Raw genomic sequence first — 17,199 nt, forward strand, 5'->3', positions numbered from 1 at the left:
CTGTTAACCTTGATCCCTTAGTTAAGGTAGTATCTGTCAGTTCTCTGTATTATAAAGTTACTATTTTTCTCTTTTCAGTCTCTATATGTTAGACTTGAGTTATTATGTCCAGCCCACATTCAAAGTGGAGGGGAATTAAGCTCCAACTACTGAAGGGAAAAGTATCAAAGAACCTGTTAAAATGTCACAGTAGTTTCTTAGGACACGTTTGGATTTACTGAAAAAACTTAAAATAACAACAAACCCACTATAGTAATTCATAGATTTTTTTTTTAAGATTTATTTATTTATTTATTCATGATAGATGTAGAGAGAGAAGGAGAGAGGCAGAGACACAGGAGGATGGAGAAGCAGGCTCCATGCCAGGAGCCCGACAGGGGACTCGATCCCGGGACTCCAGGATCGCGCCCTGGGCCAAAGGCAGGCGCCAAACCGCTGAGCCACCCAGGGATCCCCAACTCATAGATATTTTGAGGGAGATTATGCACATACCCAATTTCTCCTTAAACTTTTGTGTACTTATTGTTCATTGGTACAATTTATTACTGTGGTGTTTCTATGAGTGATTTTATTTTTTATTTCCCTTATTCTTTCCATGTTTACTAATTGGAATTCTTCTCTAAGGAAAAGTTATCTCTTTTCCCTGTTTATTTATTCATCCATCCATCCATTTATTTATGTATTAAATATTTATTTATTTATTTATTTATTTATTTATTTATTTATTTATTTGAGAGAGCGAGAGAGAGTATGAGCAGGGCAGAGGAGAGGGAGAGGGAGCAAACTCCCCACCAAGCAGGAAGCCTGACTGGATCCCATGTCTCCAGGACCCCCGGAGATCATGACCTGAGCTGCAGGCAGATACTTAACTGACTGAGCCACCCAGGTGCCCCTATCCATTTACTTATATCAGTATTTACTCATGGATATTCTTGGAATCAATCAAATACTACCATTATTTTGTTGCTCAAATTGTTACATTTTTGGCCATTAGAAACTCTTAAAAGTTTTTTATTTGAATTCCAATATAGTCAACATGCAGCATTATATTAGTTTCAGTGATTCAACAATTCCACAAAACACCCAGTTCTCTGGATGCCTGGGTGGCTCAGGAGTTGAGCATCTGCCTTTGGCTCAAGGCATGATCCCGGGTGCAGGGATTGAGCCCCGCATCAAGCTCCCTGAAAAGAGCTTGCTTCTTCCTCTGCCTATGTCTCTGCCTCCCTGTGTCTTTCATGAATAAATAAAAAATAAAATATTTAAAAACAAAACACCTGGCTCTCATCATGAGAAAAGTACTTAATCCCCATCACTTATTTCATGTTTTTTTTAAAGAATTTATTTATTTATTTATTTATTTATTTATTTATTTATTTATTTATTCATTCATGAGAGACACAGAGAGAGAGGCAGAGACACAGGCAAGAGGGAGAAGCAGGCTCCTCGCAGGGAGCCCAATGTGGGATTCCATCCTGGAACTCCAGGATCACACCTTGAGCTGAAAGCAGATGCTCAACTGCTGAGTCATCCAGGTGTCCCATATTTTTATTTTTATTTTTTTTTAAGATTTTTATTTATTTATTCATGAGAGACACACACAGAGAGAGGCAGAGACACAGGCAGAGGGAGAAGCAGGCTCCATGCAGGAAGCTTGACATGGACTTGATCCCAGGTCTCCAGGATCACGCCCTGGGCCAAAGGCAGCTCTAAACCGCTGAGCCACCCAGGCTGCCCCCAATATTTTTATTTTATTTTAAAGTATTTTATTCATTTATTTGACAGAGAACAAGCAGGGGGAATGGCAGGCAGAGAAGAAGCAGGCTCCCACTTGAGCAGGGAGGGAGCCCCATGTGAGACTTAATCTTAGGACCCTAGGGTCACAACTTGAGCTAAAGGCAGATGCTGAACTGACTGAGCCACCCAGGTGCATGAATAATATCAGTTTAATGTGCCATGTTTATTATATAAGATGGTAACATTAAGGAATGCTACATGAAAGATATATTGAAACCCTCAAGAGTATATAACTACATGAATAGGTATTGTTTTACAAAACATTTTCAGTTTTATATATGTGGGTATGTATTTCCTCTTGTAGGTTTTATAAAGTACAGTAAGAAAGGATTAAAATGAAAAAGACACAGGAGCATCTGAGTGGCTCAGTCAGTGGAGTATGTGACTCTTGATCATGCACTCATGATTTAAGCCTCATGTTGGGTGTAGAGATTATTTAAAGAAAAAAATCATTTAAAAAAAAGATGCAAACTCCACATTATATTGAACACTTTTTAAAAAATATTTTATTTATTTTTTTAAAGGTTTTATTTATTCATGAGACACAGATAGAGAGGCAGAGATATAGGCAGAGGGAGAAGCAGGCTCCTCGCAGGGAGCCCAATGCAGGACTCCATCCCAGAATCCTGGGATCAGACCCTGAGCCGAAGGCAGATGCTCAACTGCTGAGCCACCTACGCATCCCTATATTGAACTCTTTTAGTTCTCTAGCATTGTGATCCCAATTTTGCATTTGAGAAAACTAAGGATGAGAATAAGTAATTTGCCTAAAGTTACACAGCTAGATTCTTCTAGAATAGGGATTACAAACTTTTATATGAAAGGCCAGACATTACATATTTTAGGGTCCTGGGACACATGGTTTCTGTTATATTCAACTCTGCTATTGTAGCATGAAAGTAGTAATAGACAATACATAGGTGAATAATCGTGGCTGAGTTACAATGGAATTTACTAGACTAAAATAGGAATTTTGCATAAGTTTTGTGTGTCATGAAATATTCTTGAAACATCGCTTTGATTTTTATCATTCATTTTATTTATTTTTCATTTAACCATTTAAAAATGGCTAACAAAGGGCACCTGGCTGGCCGCTGGCTCAGTTGGGGGAGCATGTGACTCTTGATCTTGGGGTCATAAGTTCCAGCCCCACACTGAATGTAGAGTTTACTTTAAGACAAAACAAAGGGCGCCTGGGTGGCTCAGGTGGTTGTGTCCAACTTTTGATTTTGGCTCAGGTTGTGATCTCAGGGTTATGAGAAGGAACACTGCATCAGGACCGGTGTTGGGCATGGAGCCTGCTTAAGATTCTCTCTCTCCTTCTCCTTTTGCCCCTCCATCCCTCTAAACAAAACAAAACAAAAAAAACCCATTAGACTTTGGAGCACCTGCCTCATTCGGCTGATAAAGCATAGGGCTCTTGATCTCAGGTTTATGAGTTCAAGCCCCACATTAGGTATAAAGCTTACTTAAAAGAAAGAAATGACTAATAATTATTAGCTAGTGGGTTGTAGAAAAACAGGTGAGCTGGATTTGGCCCATGAGTTGTAGTTTGGTGACCCATGTTCTAGGGTCCAAGCCTTCCTGGATTCCTCTAGAACCCAAATCTTAACCACTGACTGGAGTTATATAAGTACTGATGAAACCAAATAATGTTCTTAATAGTTCCTTACAATTCTTATAGTTCAATTATGTTCTGAGGACTTCCACATACACTGTCCTGCGTGAACCTGGCAATGCCTAATTTCACTACTTTAACTATTTATTTATTTAATTGAGGGAGGGAGGGAGAAAGAGAGAGAAGCAGGGGAGGGGGGTAGAGGGTGAATCTCCAGTGGACTCCTCGCTGAGTGCAGAGCCCAACATGGGGCTCTGCTCAACAGAATATATCTGTTCTTATAACCCTGAGATTACAACCTGAGCTGAAACCAAGAAGCAGACACTTAACTGAGTTTGCCACCCAGGTGCCCCTTATTTTCATTATTATTTTTTAAGTAAGTTCTATGTCCAAAGTGGGGCTTGAATTCACAGCTCTGAGATCAAGAGTCTCATGCTCCACAAACTGAGCCCTCAAGAAGCCAATTCTCATTAGAAGTTTGCTCCTGACATGGAACATAGGTAGGGGAATCTTGGGTGATCTTTATGGTTAATAGGCATGGATCACTCATCTCTATCCATTAAAGAGAGAGACCTGCCAAAGGGACCAAAATGTTTATGTGCTGTTTAGGCTACCCTTTTCCTTGCATGGTGTACTTTTTTTTTGTATTTTTTTTATTAGAGTTCGATTTGCCAACATATAGTATAACACCCAGTGCTCATCCCATTAAGTGCCCCCTCAGTGCCCGTCACTCAGTCATACCATCCCATGTTTGTTTCTTAAGGTTTGCTTTTTTTTAAAGATTATTTATTTATTTATTTATTTATTTATTTATTTATTTATTTATTCTTGATAGACATAGAGAGAGGGAGAGGCAGAGACACAGGCAGAGGGAGAAGCAGGCACCATACAGGGAGCCCGACGTGGGACTCGATCCTGGGACTCCAGGATTGTGCCCTGGGCCAAAGTCAGGCCCCAAACCGCTGAGCCACCCAGGGATCCCCCAGTTTGCTTTTTTTTTTTTTTTTAAAGATTCTATTACAGACCATTCCCACTCATTTATTACTTTTTTTTTTTAAGATTTTATTTATTTGAGGGCAGTCCCGGTGGCTCAGCGGTTTAGTGCCGCCTTAAGTTCAGGGCCTGATCCTGGAGACATGGTATGGAGTCCTACGTCAGGCTCCTTGCATGGAGCCTGCTTCTCCCTCTGCCTGTGTCTCTGCCTCTCAATCTTTGTTTCTCATGAATAAATAAATAAATAATCCACTTAAAATTTTTTTATTTATTTGACAGAGCGCTGGAGTACAAGTAGGCAGAGTGACAGGCAGAGGGAGAAGGAGGCCCCCTACTGAGCAGGGAGCCCAATGTGGGGCTTGATCCCAGGACCCCGGGATCCTGACCTAAGCTGAAGGCAGACACTTAACCGACTGAGCCACCCAGGTGCCCTCAGTTATCACATTTTTCACCAGGGAATGGTGCTTTGGATTATGATCACTAACTATAAATTAGTAGATTAGACTTGAACTGTGATTAGCTTTATCTAGATTGTGAAAATTCTGCTTTGGAGTTTATACATCTTGATTTTATCTTCCTAAATCTTAGCTATCCATTACTGATTCTTTCTGACATGGATCTCCTCCGGTTTCACCCATCTTTTTTATTGCCTGCCATGTTTACACACTTAAAAACCCAACCTTCTGAGAACTTTTCCAGTGTATTTTCTTTCTTTCTTTTTTTTTAAGATTTATTTATTTATTAAAAAAAAAGATTTATTTATTCGTGAGAGACACACAGAGAGAGGCAGAGACACAGGCAGAGGGAGAAGCAGGCTCCATACAGGGAGCCCGACGTGGGACTCGATCCCAGAACTCCAGGATCAGTCCTGGATGGAAGGCAGATAGATGCTCAACTGCCGAGCCACCCAGGCGTCCCTCTCCAATGTATTTTCAATCACATTATGGTCGCCAAGTGTACTTGAAACAAAACCTGGTGAATTGGATGGTGATGTTCTTTGCAGTCACAAGATGTGAACTCAGTTTCAGAGTCAATGTATCAGAGTCAGGCCTTGTGGGAATGGGTAGTAGTGATATCCACTGGGGGAGCCTATGGTGAGAGGATAGTTCTATTACATTCAGGTGGTAATAACTATTATCAGTGAGGTTTTAGGGCTTTGAGGTCCTTCTTTTTCTTTCTGATGCTAGATCAGAGGTAGGAGTTGTCCCTTGATAAATGATAGTTTATTTTGATTTATTTTTTAAAGATTCATTTATTCAGAGAGAGAGAGGCAGAGACACAGGCAGAGTGAGAAGCAGGCTCCACGCAGGAAGCCCGATGTGGGAGTGGATCCCGGGTCTCCAGGACCACACCCCAGGCTGCAGGCGGCGCCAAACCGCAGCGCCACCGGGGTTGCCCAATAAATGATAATTTATTGAAAGCACCCAACATAGCATGCCTGGTACAGAAAAGACAGATGTTTTTGAATATAGTACCAGAAGAGGAAATTGAGGGACTGAAAAAATGACATATCTTGTACAAGTCACAGAACACATAGTCTTTTTTTTTTTTTTTTCAAAATTATGTATTTATTTTTAGTAAAAATCTCTACTCATTCTGGGGCTCCAACTCACAACACTGAGATCAAGAGTCATATGCTCTTCCAACTGAGCCAGCCGGGCGCCCCAGTCTTTCTTTTCTCTCTTTTTTTTTTTTCCAGTCTTTCTTTTCTTAAGGTTAATCTTTAATTAAAAGACCAGTACCTTCTTCATGTAAAAAATTAAAATGTTATAGATTAGATTAGTCCCCTTTGCCTAGCACCCTCAATCTCAAACCCTCCTTCACACTCCACAGAGACAGCTCCTGTAATCAGGTTTGTTTACAGAATTGTTTTCTTGTGCTCTTTCCATTAAAAGTCTTTGCCTCTCAAGGGTGGTTTTATCTTTGACTCTCCCACACATTTCTTTTTTCTTCTCCCAAACATTTCTATAAAGCAGGAATACAAAGAGCAGGAAGACTGAACTGACCAGGCACAATTCCAGCTCACTGTCAAAAAGGGAGAGATAAGATACATCTACACATGAATGGTCATGATAATATGTTTTGTTTCAGCTGGAGCATTCTTTCATCAACTCAGATGTATAACAAAGCCTTCCCTTGAACTGAGCAGGACTGTTACGGTTTCGATTGTTATTCATCAAGTAATTTAACCTCCATTAGTAACTAGTTACTAATTAGTATAGTGCCCTGCACAAAGATCAGCATATGCTAATTCCCTTCCCACCTTATTTTTGCATCTGTACCCAAAAGGTACATACCAGGTGTGAAAATAATTACTACTGTTTATTGAGGGTTTAACTATGTGCCACACAGGTACTTCACATGATCTTATTTAATTTTCGTAACCTGGTGAAGTGGTGTTATGGCAAAGAGGCTCAAACTGAGGTAAGGCCTGCTGTATTCCAAAGTCCATGTACCTCCTAACCAGCCTGGAATATTGCCTTTGAGAATCAAATAGGTCAGTAAACGGGAAAATAAACTCGAAAATACTATGCTACAAGTATAAAGCATTATGTCCTCCTTTATGCTTAATTGCTGTAGTTAAAAACAGACCTTTCTGAGAGGAGGGTTATTCATTGTTTGTAGACAGACAATCTGGTTTGGGTATCTTCAGCTAGAAGCAACTGAACCTAAGGCTTCCTTTTTTACATTTTAATTTTTTTAAATTAAAGATTTTATTTGAGAGAGAACAAGCGGAGAGAGAGGCAGAGAGGGAGAAGCAGACTTCCCACTGAGCAGGGAGCCCTAGCATGGCTAGATCCCAGGGCCCTGAGATCACGACCTGAGCCAAAGGCAGGCACCCCATTTTTATTCTTTAAGCTTTTATTATTATTTTTTTTAAAGGAATTTCTACACCCAAGGTGGAACTCAAAATCACAAGGCGGAGATCAAGTCTAGCACACTCTACGGAGTGAGCTAGCCAGGTGCCCCTCTAAGCCTTTCTTTACAGGGAGCAATCCCTGCCTAAAAGGGTTGATTATAAGATTTAATAAAAACGGTTATGTTGACCTAGAGTAAACAATCGATATACGTTAATCCATTTACGCATAAAGAGCTTGGTTATGCGGAAGTCAACCCCCACCTTTAACAAGACAGAAACCCCGGGGCCCTTCCGCCCTGGGGAAGTTCCTTTTGAAGCCTGCTCCACGCGGATATACCTAGGCTAGCCGTTGGCTTTTTCCCGCGCAGGGGGCGGAGCGGAGCGCGAGCCCGGGAACGTGGTAGCGGAACCCCCCCCCGCCGGGACTACATCTCCCAGCAGGAACCACGCTAAGCCACCTGGCAAGCGGCGACCGCTGGTATTAGCTCAGATGCCAGCGCTGTCCGTTTTCCCTCTCAGTCTTCCCCCAGTCTTAAACGTAAGGTCTATGAACCCGCGAGGGAAAAGGATGCGGCGGTGGCTACTTTTGCTGTGCATACTGGGGATAGTAACCCCCCCTCCTCCCCTCCGCGCAAGGTTTGGGAAGCTAGGCCTGCCTTGAGTGGTTGGGACACGTCACGTGATGAGAGGAAGGCGGCCGCAGGGGAGCGACGCGTGGTGCCTTGTGAGGTCATCACTGCGCGACAACAAGCTGCAGTTGTGGGCATTCTGGATACGGTAGGTAGTAACCTCCTGACAACTCCGAGTACTAGAAATCCTGTAAAATCTCCCTTATTTGCTCCTTCCCGGTGCCCACCCCCGCCTCGGCTCTGTTGGCTTCTCCCGGTTGGCTTGGGGAGGTTGGAGGAAGCGACGCGCTCTGTGGGCGGGCTGATGAGCCCCGAGCGAGCGACGCGTGGTGGCTCCTCCTTCGCCCATGACGCAGAGGTCACGTGACGGGCCGGGCCGCCTCTGCCGCCGCCGCTGCTTTGTAAGAGGCACATTGGCAGGTAACGAGCGGCGGCGGCGGCGGCAGCTGGTCCCGAGTCCAGCGAGAACAGCAGCGGTAATTGGCACCCTCTCTCTCTCCTTTCCTGTTCCAGAGCTCTGAGCGTGGCAGCGTGCGCTTTCTAGTCCTGGGTTCACCTCTTCTTTCCTCGAACCCTCTTCATACTGCCCCAGCGCCCACTCATGAAGACCGGGCCAAGCGTCCCTCGCCAGCTTCGTGCGTCCTCAGTATGCCCAGGCCCGGGCGCCTTCCTTCCTCTCCCTGCGGGTCGTCCAGGGCTGCTGCTTGCCTACCCGGGTCCTAGTCGGCCTGGCCCCACCCAACCCCAGGGGGCGCCTACCCCTCCCCCCTTCGGGTTTCTGCCCTGGAGGGTGTGGTTTTCTCTCCCACCTCTGTCCCTCCCTGCCTGTCCGCTGGAGCTCCCGCGCCACGCTGATGCTCCCCATGCTGACTACCTTTGGTTTTTCACGCCTGTCGCTAGTCTTGGGACTGGACATCTTAGAGCCCAACTTCTGCGCTCTGTAGCCTTTTTCGGCTTACCTGAAGGAAGAGTTAGATTCTCCTCTTTCATTCTGGAAGGTTTTGGTTTTAGACTCTAGGGACTCAGTTTTCCTCCTCAGTCCCTGTTCCTCTAGTCTGATTTGGTCAAGAGTTTTTTAATGTAGTTTTGAGAGCGCACTGTAAATGGCAGTTCTGTTGTAATACATATTCAAAATGTTACTCTCTCATTAGTGTATTGCATCTCCGTTTTCTTTGCCTCTGTATCACTTTCCCACTTGGCTTACCCACCTTTCCCCCTCAGTTTTCAATCTGATTTTTTTGCCCAGGCATCTGAAGTGCCACCACTCTGGTTTCCTATCCTTGTTCTCTAGTAGGTGATCCCATCATCATACCTGTTGTTTCCTGTTTGACATAATCATGTAGGTTACTACCACCTCCGTTAGATATTGGCTTCTACGTATATCCTAGGTATATGTATATGGTCGGTCTGTCAGTATTTAGGCTTACTGGTTTATTTTAGCTCCTGTGTGTCCTAGCATTTGAGAGCTTTGAAGGTCTTTATCAGGTATCTAAACATCATTTATTTGAAGGGCATATAATTAACTTTTTGGTGAATCCAGGTCTTTTATATTTTCTATTCAATTATGGTATACTTTTGATTATTTTTTATTATATACCAAGAGTTGTGTCAGTAGTTAGTGTATTCCACACTTTTTGTCAAGTGTTGGACATCCTAATTTTTTGTATCAGTTTGTCTCATCAGGATGGAAGGAAGCTTAATACCTAAGCTCTCCTGTATCCTAGGCATTGGGTGCCTAGATTTGATGGTACCTGTTTCAGGAAAGGGAATAAATTCCACTCCAGATGATGGAGTCTTATAGTCCACCAATATCTCTTGCCTACCTACAGTGTCTCTTGGCTGGGGCTGTCATCCTCCCATTGCTAGAACACTTACTGTCATTAGTCAGAAGTTATTAGTTTCCCACACTGCTCTTCTGCTTATCTCCAGTATGTTCCATCTGATTTTTTTCTTCCTTACGGCTAGTTCACATGTGGATGAGATTTTCCTCCACCATCTCCCACTTGTTTTCCATAGTTCTGATTTCCCTATTGCTTCCTTGTTTCTGACCCTCAGAAATTAAACAATTCAGAGAAAGGAGTTTTTTGTTACGATTGAAATATGCCTGGAAGTGGTGGCTTGGAAATGAGGCCATGGGAAAGGGTTGTGATAATTGCCTCTCCTGCCTGTTTCCTGCTGCTCTGGTTTCCTCTGGCCTCTCTCTTTAAATGTGGGCTGGACCAGGAGCAGTCACATGGAGCTGCCTTTAGAACAAGGCTAGAACAACAATAACACCTCACTTCCCTTTCCTGGTAACTGATGCAGCCTGTGTGCAGCCTGTGCTGTGCTCACCGGCAGGGTCTCTTGGTATTAGCCGAGTGACTTTTATTGTTTAGGGAGAAATGGTAGGAGAACATGGAGAAAAATGGTTAATTTCAATAGGTCCTGTGTTTTGGTGGGAACTGGTTGCTATCTCTACTCCTTTAACAGTACGCTATACGTAGAAGGTATAAACCAGTGTTGAAGGTTTGAATTAGTGTGAAGTGAAGCCTTTACTTTGAAAGTAGTAGTTTTTTTTTAATTTTTAATTTTTATTTATTTATGATAGTCACACACACAGAGAGAGGCAGAGACATAGGCAGAGGGAGAAGCAGGCTCCATGCACCAGGAGCCTGACGTGGGATTCGATCCCGGGTCTCCAGGATCGCGCCCTGGGCCAAAGGCAGGCGCTAAACCGCTGTGCCACCCAGATATCCCTGAAAGTAGTAGTTTTGAAGTATTGATTCCCCAGTCCTTTTTATTTTTTTAAAGATTTTGTGTATATGTTAGAGTTTGAGTGCATAGGAGTGAGGAGAGGGACCAGCAGACTCATTAATTACTGAGGTCAGAGCCCCACCCAGGGCTTCATCCCAGGACCTTGAGATCATGACCTGAGCTGAGATCTGGAGTCAGATGCTTAACCAACTGAGCCACCCAGGCATCCCAAGTCCCCTGTCCTTTTTAAAAATGATGACTTAAGGGGTGCCTGGGTGGCTCAGTTGGTTAAACATCTCTGCCTTTGGCTCAGGTCATGATCCGAGGATCCTGGGATGGAACCTACATCGGGCTCCCTGCTCAGTGGGGAGCCTGCTTCTCCTGCTCCCCTGCTTGTGCTCTGTCAAAAAAAAAATGGCTTAAGATTTGTTGTTATAAGATACTTTTTTGTTTTTGGAGTAAGCCTATTTATAAAAGATTGATGCATGCCTGCTCAAAAGGAGTCTGCATGAATTCACAGATTGTGAGGTTTCTCTGTTAAGTCTGATTTTGTTTATTAATCCTATGAGGTCAGCTCTTAATTTGAGTAAATGGAGTGTCCTTTAAAAGTGAAGTGTATTGGGACTCCTGGGTGGCTCAGCGGTTGAGTGTCTGCCTTTGGCTCCGGTAGTGATTCTGGAGTCCCGGGATCGAATCCCACGTTGGGCTCCCTGCAAAGCCTGCTTCTCCCTGTCTATCTCTCAGCCTCTCTCTCTGTGTGTCTCTCATGAATGAATAAAGTCTTAAAAAAGTGAAGTGTATGGCACTGGTGGTGTTGACTTGGTAAGATGGTGGATCACTGATAGGTCTTGGAAACAGCTGTTTTCTTCCTCCTCCCTCATCCCCACCCCAGGGAGAGTGGAGATGTAACTTAAAGAAATACAAAGAGAGGAAAGACTTGGAGGGAATATCACCATGTGAGCCTGTGGTTTGATTTTGAACTAATTTTGACCTGTCAAATATTTAGGAATGGAATCCTTTTTAATTTTTTTTTTCAATTTTTAAGTCCAAGAACCAAATTAGGTTTTTGTTTTGTTTTGTTTTAATTAAACATTTTAAAAAGTATTTAGAGTTTGCTGGGGGTGTGTGTGGTGGGACAGAGGGAGAGAGAGACTCTCAAGTTGATTCCTAGCTGAGCATGACTAACAGGAGGCTCCATCTCGACCCTGAGATCATGACCTGAGCCAAAATCAAGAGTCAGATGCTTAACTGAACCACTGAGCCACCCAGGTGCCTCCCAATCAGATTTGTTTCAACACATATGCAAACTGCATATACTGATATTTCCTACCCTCCCTTTTAAAGTATTCTTTAGTGTTCTTTTTTTTTTTTTTTTTTTTTTTTAATTTTTATTTATTTACGATAGTCACAGAGAGATAGAGAGAGAGGCAGAGACACAGGCAGAGGGAGAAGCAGGCTCCATGCACCGGGAGCCCGACGTGGGATTCGATCCCGGGTCTCCAGGATCGCGCCCTGGGCCAAAGGCAGGCGCCAAACCGCTGCGCCACCCAGGGATCCCTTCTTTAGTGTTCTTTACAGTGTTTCTCTCAAAGATGCTGCATGCCCTGTATTTTTAATTTTTTCAAATTTTATTTAAGATTTTATGTATTTATTCATGAGAAACAGAGAGAGGCAGAGACACAGGCAGAGAAGCAGGCTCCATGCAAGGATCCTGATATGGGACTCTGGGATCACTCCTTGAGCCAAAGGCAGACACTCAGCCACTGAGCCACCCAGGGTCCGGGATTGTGAGTTCTCTAAACATGTTGGGTGTAGAAATGACTTAAAAATCTTAAAAAGTAAATAATCTGAGTTAAAAAATTTTTGTCATAGGTTTTTGAAGACCACGTTTGTGAGTTTGTTGTCAATGCAGTGTGTATGCCAGAATGAGTTTAATTTTCAGATAACTCATTTTCACACTGAGTGATGAAATGAATCGTATAAATATTTGGAATTAATTTATGAAATGAAGCTTGGATAAAAGAGTAGGTGTTTAAGACTACATAGAGTTCTATGAAAAGTTGTTAGGAATGTGTAGCTTGTTTTTCTTCGTTTTGGAACTCTGAAAGTAATAGAACGTGTATTTGGGTCTAAAACTTAAAATTTCTTTTTTTAAATTATTTATTTATTTATTATTTTTTTTAAAGATTATTTATTCATAGAGACATAGAGAGAGAGAGGCAGAGGGAGAAGCAGGCTCCATGCAGGGAGCCTGACCTGGGACTTGATCCAGGGTCTCCAGGATCACGTCCTAGGCTGCAGGCAGCGCTAAACGCTGCGCCACCGGGGCTGCCCTAAAACTTAAAATTTCATTGGGAGAAGATTTTCAAAGATTTATAGAGAATTTAATTTGGATTTGGTTCCAAGCTTACTTTTGCTGCAGCCTTGTTTCTTGCTGTTAATATAGTGTTACTATTAACCTGTTTTTATTTTTATTTATTTTAAAATATTTTATTTATTTATTCATGAGAGTTGCAGAGAAGAGGCAGAGACACAGGCAGAGGGAGAAGCAGGCTCCATGCAGGGAGCCCGATGTGGGACTCGATCCTGGGACTCCAGGATCATGCCCTGGGCCGAAGGCAGGTGCTAAACTGCTGAGCCACCCAGGGATCCCCCTATTACCTGTTTTTAAGTAGGATGGAACGTAGGAACTTTCTCATTTAAAGTTAAACTGTGGGCAGCCCTGGTGGCTCAGCAGTTTAGCGCCGCCTGCAGCCCAGGGTGTGATCCTGGAGACCAGGGATTGAATCCCACGTCGGGCTCCCTGCATGGAGCCTGCTTCTCCCTCTGCCTGTGTCTCTGCCTCTCTCTCTCTGTCTCTCATGAATAGATAAATAAAACATTAAAAAAAAAAAAGTTAAACTGTATGGGGGCACCTAGGTGTCTCAGTCTATTGAGCATCTGACTCATGGTTTTGGCTCAGGTTATGATCTCATGGGTCTGGGGACCTAGCTCCCGTATCCAGTGTCTAGCTCTGAGCTCAGTGGGGAGTCTGCTTGAAAATTCTATCTCCCCCCACCTCCCAGTGCTTGTGCAGCACATGAGTGTGCTCTTTCTTTCAAATAAATCTTTAAAGAGAATAAAGTTATACTGTATGTACACAAGCCAATAATTGGACATTACTCAAACTTTTTTCATGTAGTCTCAATCTTCTCATTAGATCAGTCCTAGATATTATATGTGTGAAGACTTTTTTTATTTTAAATATTTACTTATTCATGAGAAACACAGAGATAGGCAGAGACACAGGCAGAGGGAGAAGCAGGCCGCATGCAGGGAGCCTGATGCGGTACTCGATCCCAGGTCTCCAGGACCAGGCCCCGGGCCAAAGGCGGTGCTAAACCGCTGAGCCACTGGGCTGCCCGTATGAAGACTTTTAGAAGCTCAGTTGCATCTTGTTAATGGTATCTTTCTCCCTCTTATGTTTTTCTCTTCCCTGTGTTTTGTCTCCATTTTGTTTTTCTGCCTCCTCTTTGATCCTCATACAAAAACACTATCAACACTCAGTCTCAACTGAGGAAGTTGTAGACCTGACTGTACTTGCCACATAACCTGCTGCTTTCCAAGCAGGTGGATGAAAACCTAAAACAACTTCACAGGCTTGGGCAAGGCACGTAGTGCTACCTGTATTGTGGGTCTGCCTTGTTGTCGTGTGTGCTCTTTGAAGGGTGTGATTTTTCATTTGCTGATAGTGTTTGGCATTGTCAAATCATTATATGAGAGAACAAGGGGGCTTAAAAAAAAACAAATTTAGCTGAAATAGGGTCTAGGAAAAAAAAAGACTGGGTTTATATTGACAGGCCTTACATTTATTACTTTTAGACCAAATCAGTTTGTTCCTCTGCTTCTGGAATTTCCATTGTATGAGAGATTTTAGGATCAGGCTAACTGATACTATTTTAAGTAAGAAAACCTATTTTAGAAAATTTTGAGAAAATCAAAAGAAAAATTAATCATGGTTTACCATTTTAGTAGAAATCCTTTTTTTAAGGTCATTTTATTTTATTTTTTTAAAGATTTTATTTATGAGAGACAGGGAGGCAGAGACACAGTCAGAGAAGTAGGCTCCATGCAGAGTCCAATGTGGGACTTGATCCTGGGACTCCAGGATCATGCCCTGGGCTGAAGGCAGGTGCCCAACTGCTGAGCCACCCTGGTTCCAAGATTTGTTTATTTTAGAAAGAGAGCATGAGTCATGGGAAGGGTGGGGAGAGGGAAAGAGAGAAGCTCAAGCACACTCCACAGAGCTTGACTTGGGGCTCCATCCCATGAGCCCAAGATCATGACCCAAGGCAAAACCTAGAGTTGGGACGCTTAACTTGGCCATCTAGGCATCCCAGAAATCCTTTTTTTTATTTTATGTAAAGCATATGCTTAAAGTGGAATAATAATTTTATACTTAATGATTTTTTTTTAACCTAATGATTTTTTATTGAGAAATAGAGAATATATTACCAAAGAAGGTATATGAGGTATGAAAAGACATGTAGAGTTTTCAAAAACAAGAATGAAATGACTAGGGCAGCCTGGGTGGCTCAGTGGTTTAGTGCCTGCCTTCGGCCCAGGGCATGTGATCCTGGAGTTCTGGGGTCGAGTCCCACTTTGGGCTCCCTGCATGGAGCCTGCTTCTCTCTCTGCCTTTCTCTCTCTCTCTCTCTCTCTCTCTGTGTGTGTGTCTCTCATGAATAAATAAAAAAAAAAAATCTTAAAAAAAAAATGAAATGACTAGCCGAGAAATACAGAATTACTGTTCCCTAAAAGCTCCCTGTCATTTCCTGAGGCATTCCTTTCCCTCTTTCCCAGAGGTAACCATTACTCTATATTTTGAGTTTGTTTTTTAAATTTTTTTTCTTTCTGGGGGATGCCTGGGTGGTTCAGTTGGTTGGGCATCTGTCTGCCTTTGGCTCAGGTCATGATACCATGGTGCTAGGACTGAGCCCCACGTCAAGCTCCCTGCTCAATGGGGAGCATGCTTCTCCTGCTCTGCCTGCTGCTCCCCCTGCTTGTCCTCTCTCAAAATCTTTTATTTATTTATTTATTTGAACAATTTTTAAAGGTTTTATTTATTCATGAGAGACACAGAGAGTGGGGCAGAGACATAAGCAGAGAAAAGCAGGCTCCATGCAGGGACTGATCCCAGGATCCTGGGACCCCAAGATCAAGCCCTAGGCCGAAGGCAGATGCTCAACCACTAAGCCACCCTGGCGTCCCTCTTACAAAGTCTTACATCATTTTTAGATTATTTTTTAGAATAATTTCCATTCCATATAATCCATAAATAATACATAGCTAATATTGCCTATTTTCTTTTTTTTTTTAATATTGCCTATTTTCAATCTTGATTTATTCATTTATTCAGAGTAAACTCTACCCACAACGTAGGGCTCAAATAGCCCTAAGGTCAAGAGTCTCGTGCTCTATGATGTCAGCCAGGCCCCCCTCAATCTTGTTTTGTTTTTATTTATTTATTTTTTTTAAATTTTTTTAAAAATTTTTATTTATTTATGATAGTCACAGAGAGAGAGAGAGAGAGAGGCAGAGACACAGGCAGACGGAGAAGCAGGCTCCATGCACCAGGAGCCCGACGTGGGATTCGATCCCGGGTCTCCAGGATCGTGCCCTGGGCCAAAGGCAGGCGCCAAACCGCTGCACCACCCAGGGATCCCTCAATCTTGTTTTAAATGGAATTGTATGATTTTGATATTTCTTTCACTCTTCAGTGTTTTAGATTCATTCATGTTCGTTCTTACTGTCAGTCGTTTTTAGTACTATGGTACTCCCTTGTAAGGCTATGTCATATCTTATTCTATTGTGATGGATGTTAGTGTTTTTTGTGATTAGAAATTTTACTTGTCTCTTTGTGAATACTTGCACAACCTGATCCACCCCCCCCCCACCCCCACCCCAGGACAAACAAACTGATTTCTCAAGACTATGTAACTGAGTGAAGTTTCTGGGTTGTGTGTAGAGTATGTGTAACTTTGCTTGATGATCCCAAACTGTTTTAACGCTTCTAATGAGGCTCTTCATCTTAACTACGGAACATAGAAAATTAAAGAATTTTTTTTTTTTTTTTTATTCATGAGAGACAGAGAGAGGCAGATACCTAGGCAGAAGGAGAAGCAGGTTCCATGTAGGGAGCCCGATGTGGGACTCGATATTGGGACTCTGGGATCACACCCTGAGCCAAAGGCAGATGCTCAACCACTGAGACATCCAGGTGTCCCAGAACTTAGAAAATTGAGTGATTATTTCTTCAGTTCTCTTGAGGATGTACATAACTTATTCTAGACGCCTGGAATATCTAGAAGTAGTTTATTTTTTTTATAAAGATTATTTATTCATAGACACAGAGAGAGAGAGAGAGGCAGAGACACAGGCAGAGGGAGAAGCAGGCCCCATGCAAAGAGCCTTGCTGACTTGGGACTCCATCCGGGGTCTCCAGGATCACGCCCTGGGCTGCAGGCGGCGCTAAATCGTTGCGCCATCAGGGCTGCCCCTCTAGAAGTAGTTTAATTCATACATAGAATGAG

General features: G+C 42.9%; 1 protein-coding gene across 6 annotated transcripts in view; it reads left to right on the plus strand.

The window, feature by feature from the left end:
- The first annotated feature begins 7,692 nt into the window (after positions 1-7,692).
- Positions 7,693-17,199, plus strand: part of UBAP2 (ubiquitin associated protein 2) — a 121,820-nt gene continuing 112,313 nt past the window's right edge. Inside the window, exon 1 of one of the 6 annotated variants that reach the window (XM_072728090.1) lies at positions 7,693-8,042. The gene's annotated coding sequence lies outside the window, so the exon portion shown is untranslated. Of the gene's footprint in view, positions 8,043-8,156; positions 8,371-17,199 lie in introns of those variants that run through there. The other 5 variants (XM_072728094.1, XM_026008964.2, XM_072728093.1 and 2 more) reach the window with 5 other exon arrangements.

This window comes from Vulpes vulpes, chromosome 12 (genome assembly GCF_048418805.1).
Source record: "Vulpes vulpes isolate BD-2025 chromosome 12, VulVul3, whole genome shotgun sequence".
NCBI classification, from domain to species: domain Eukaryota; kingdom Metazoa; phylum Chordata; class Mammalia; order Carnivora; family Canidae; genus Vulpes; species Vulpes vulpes.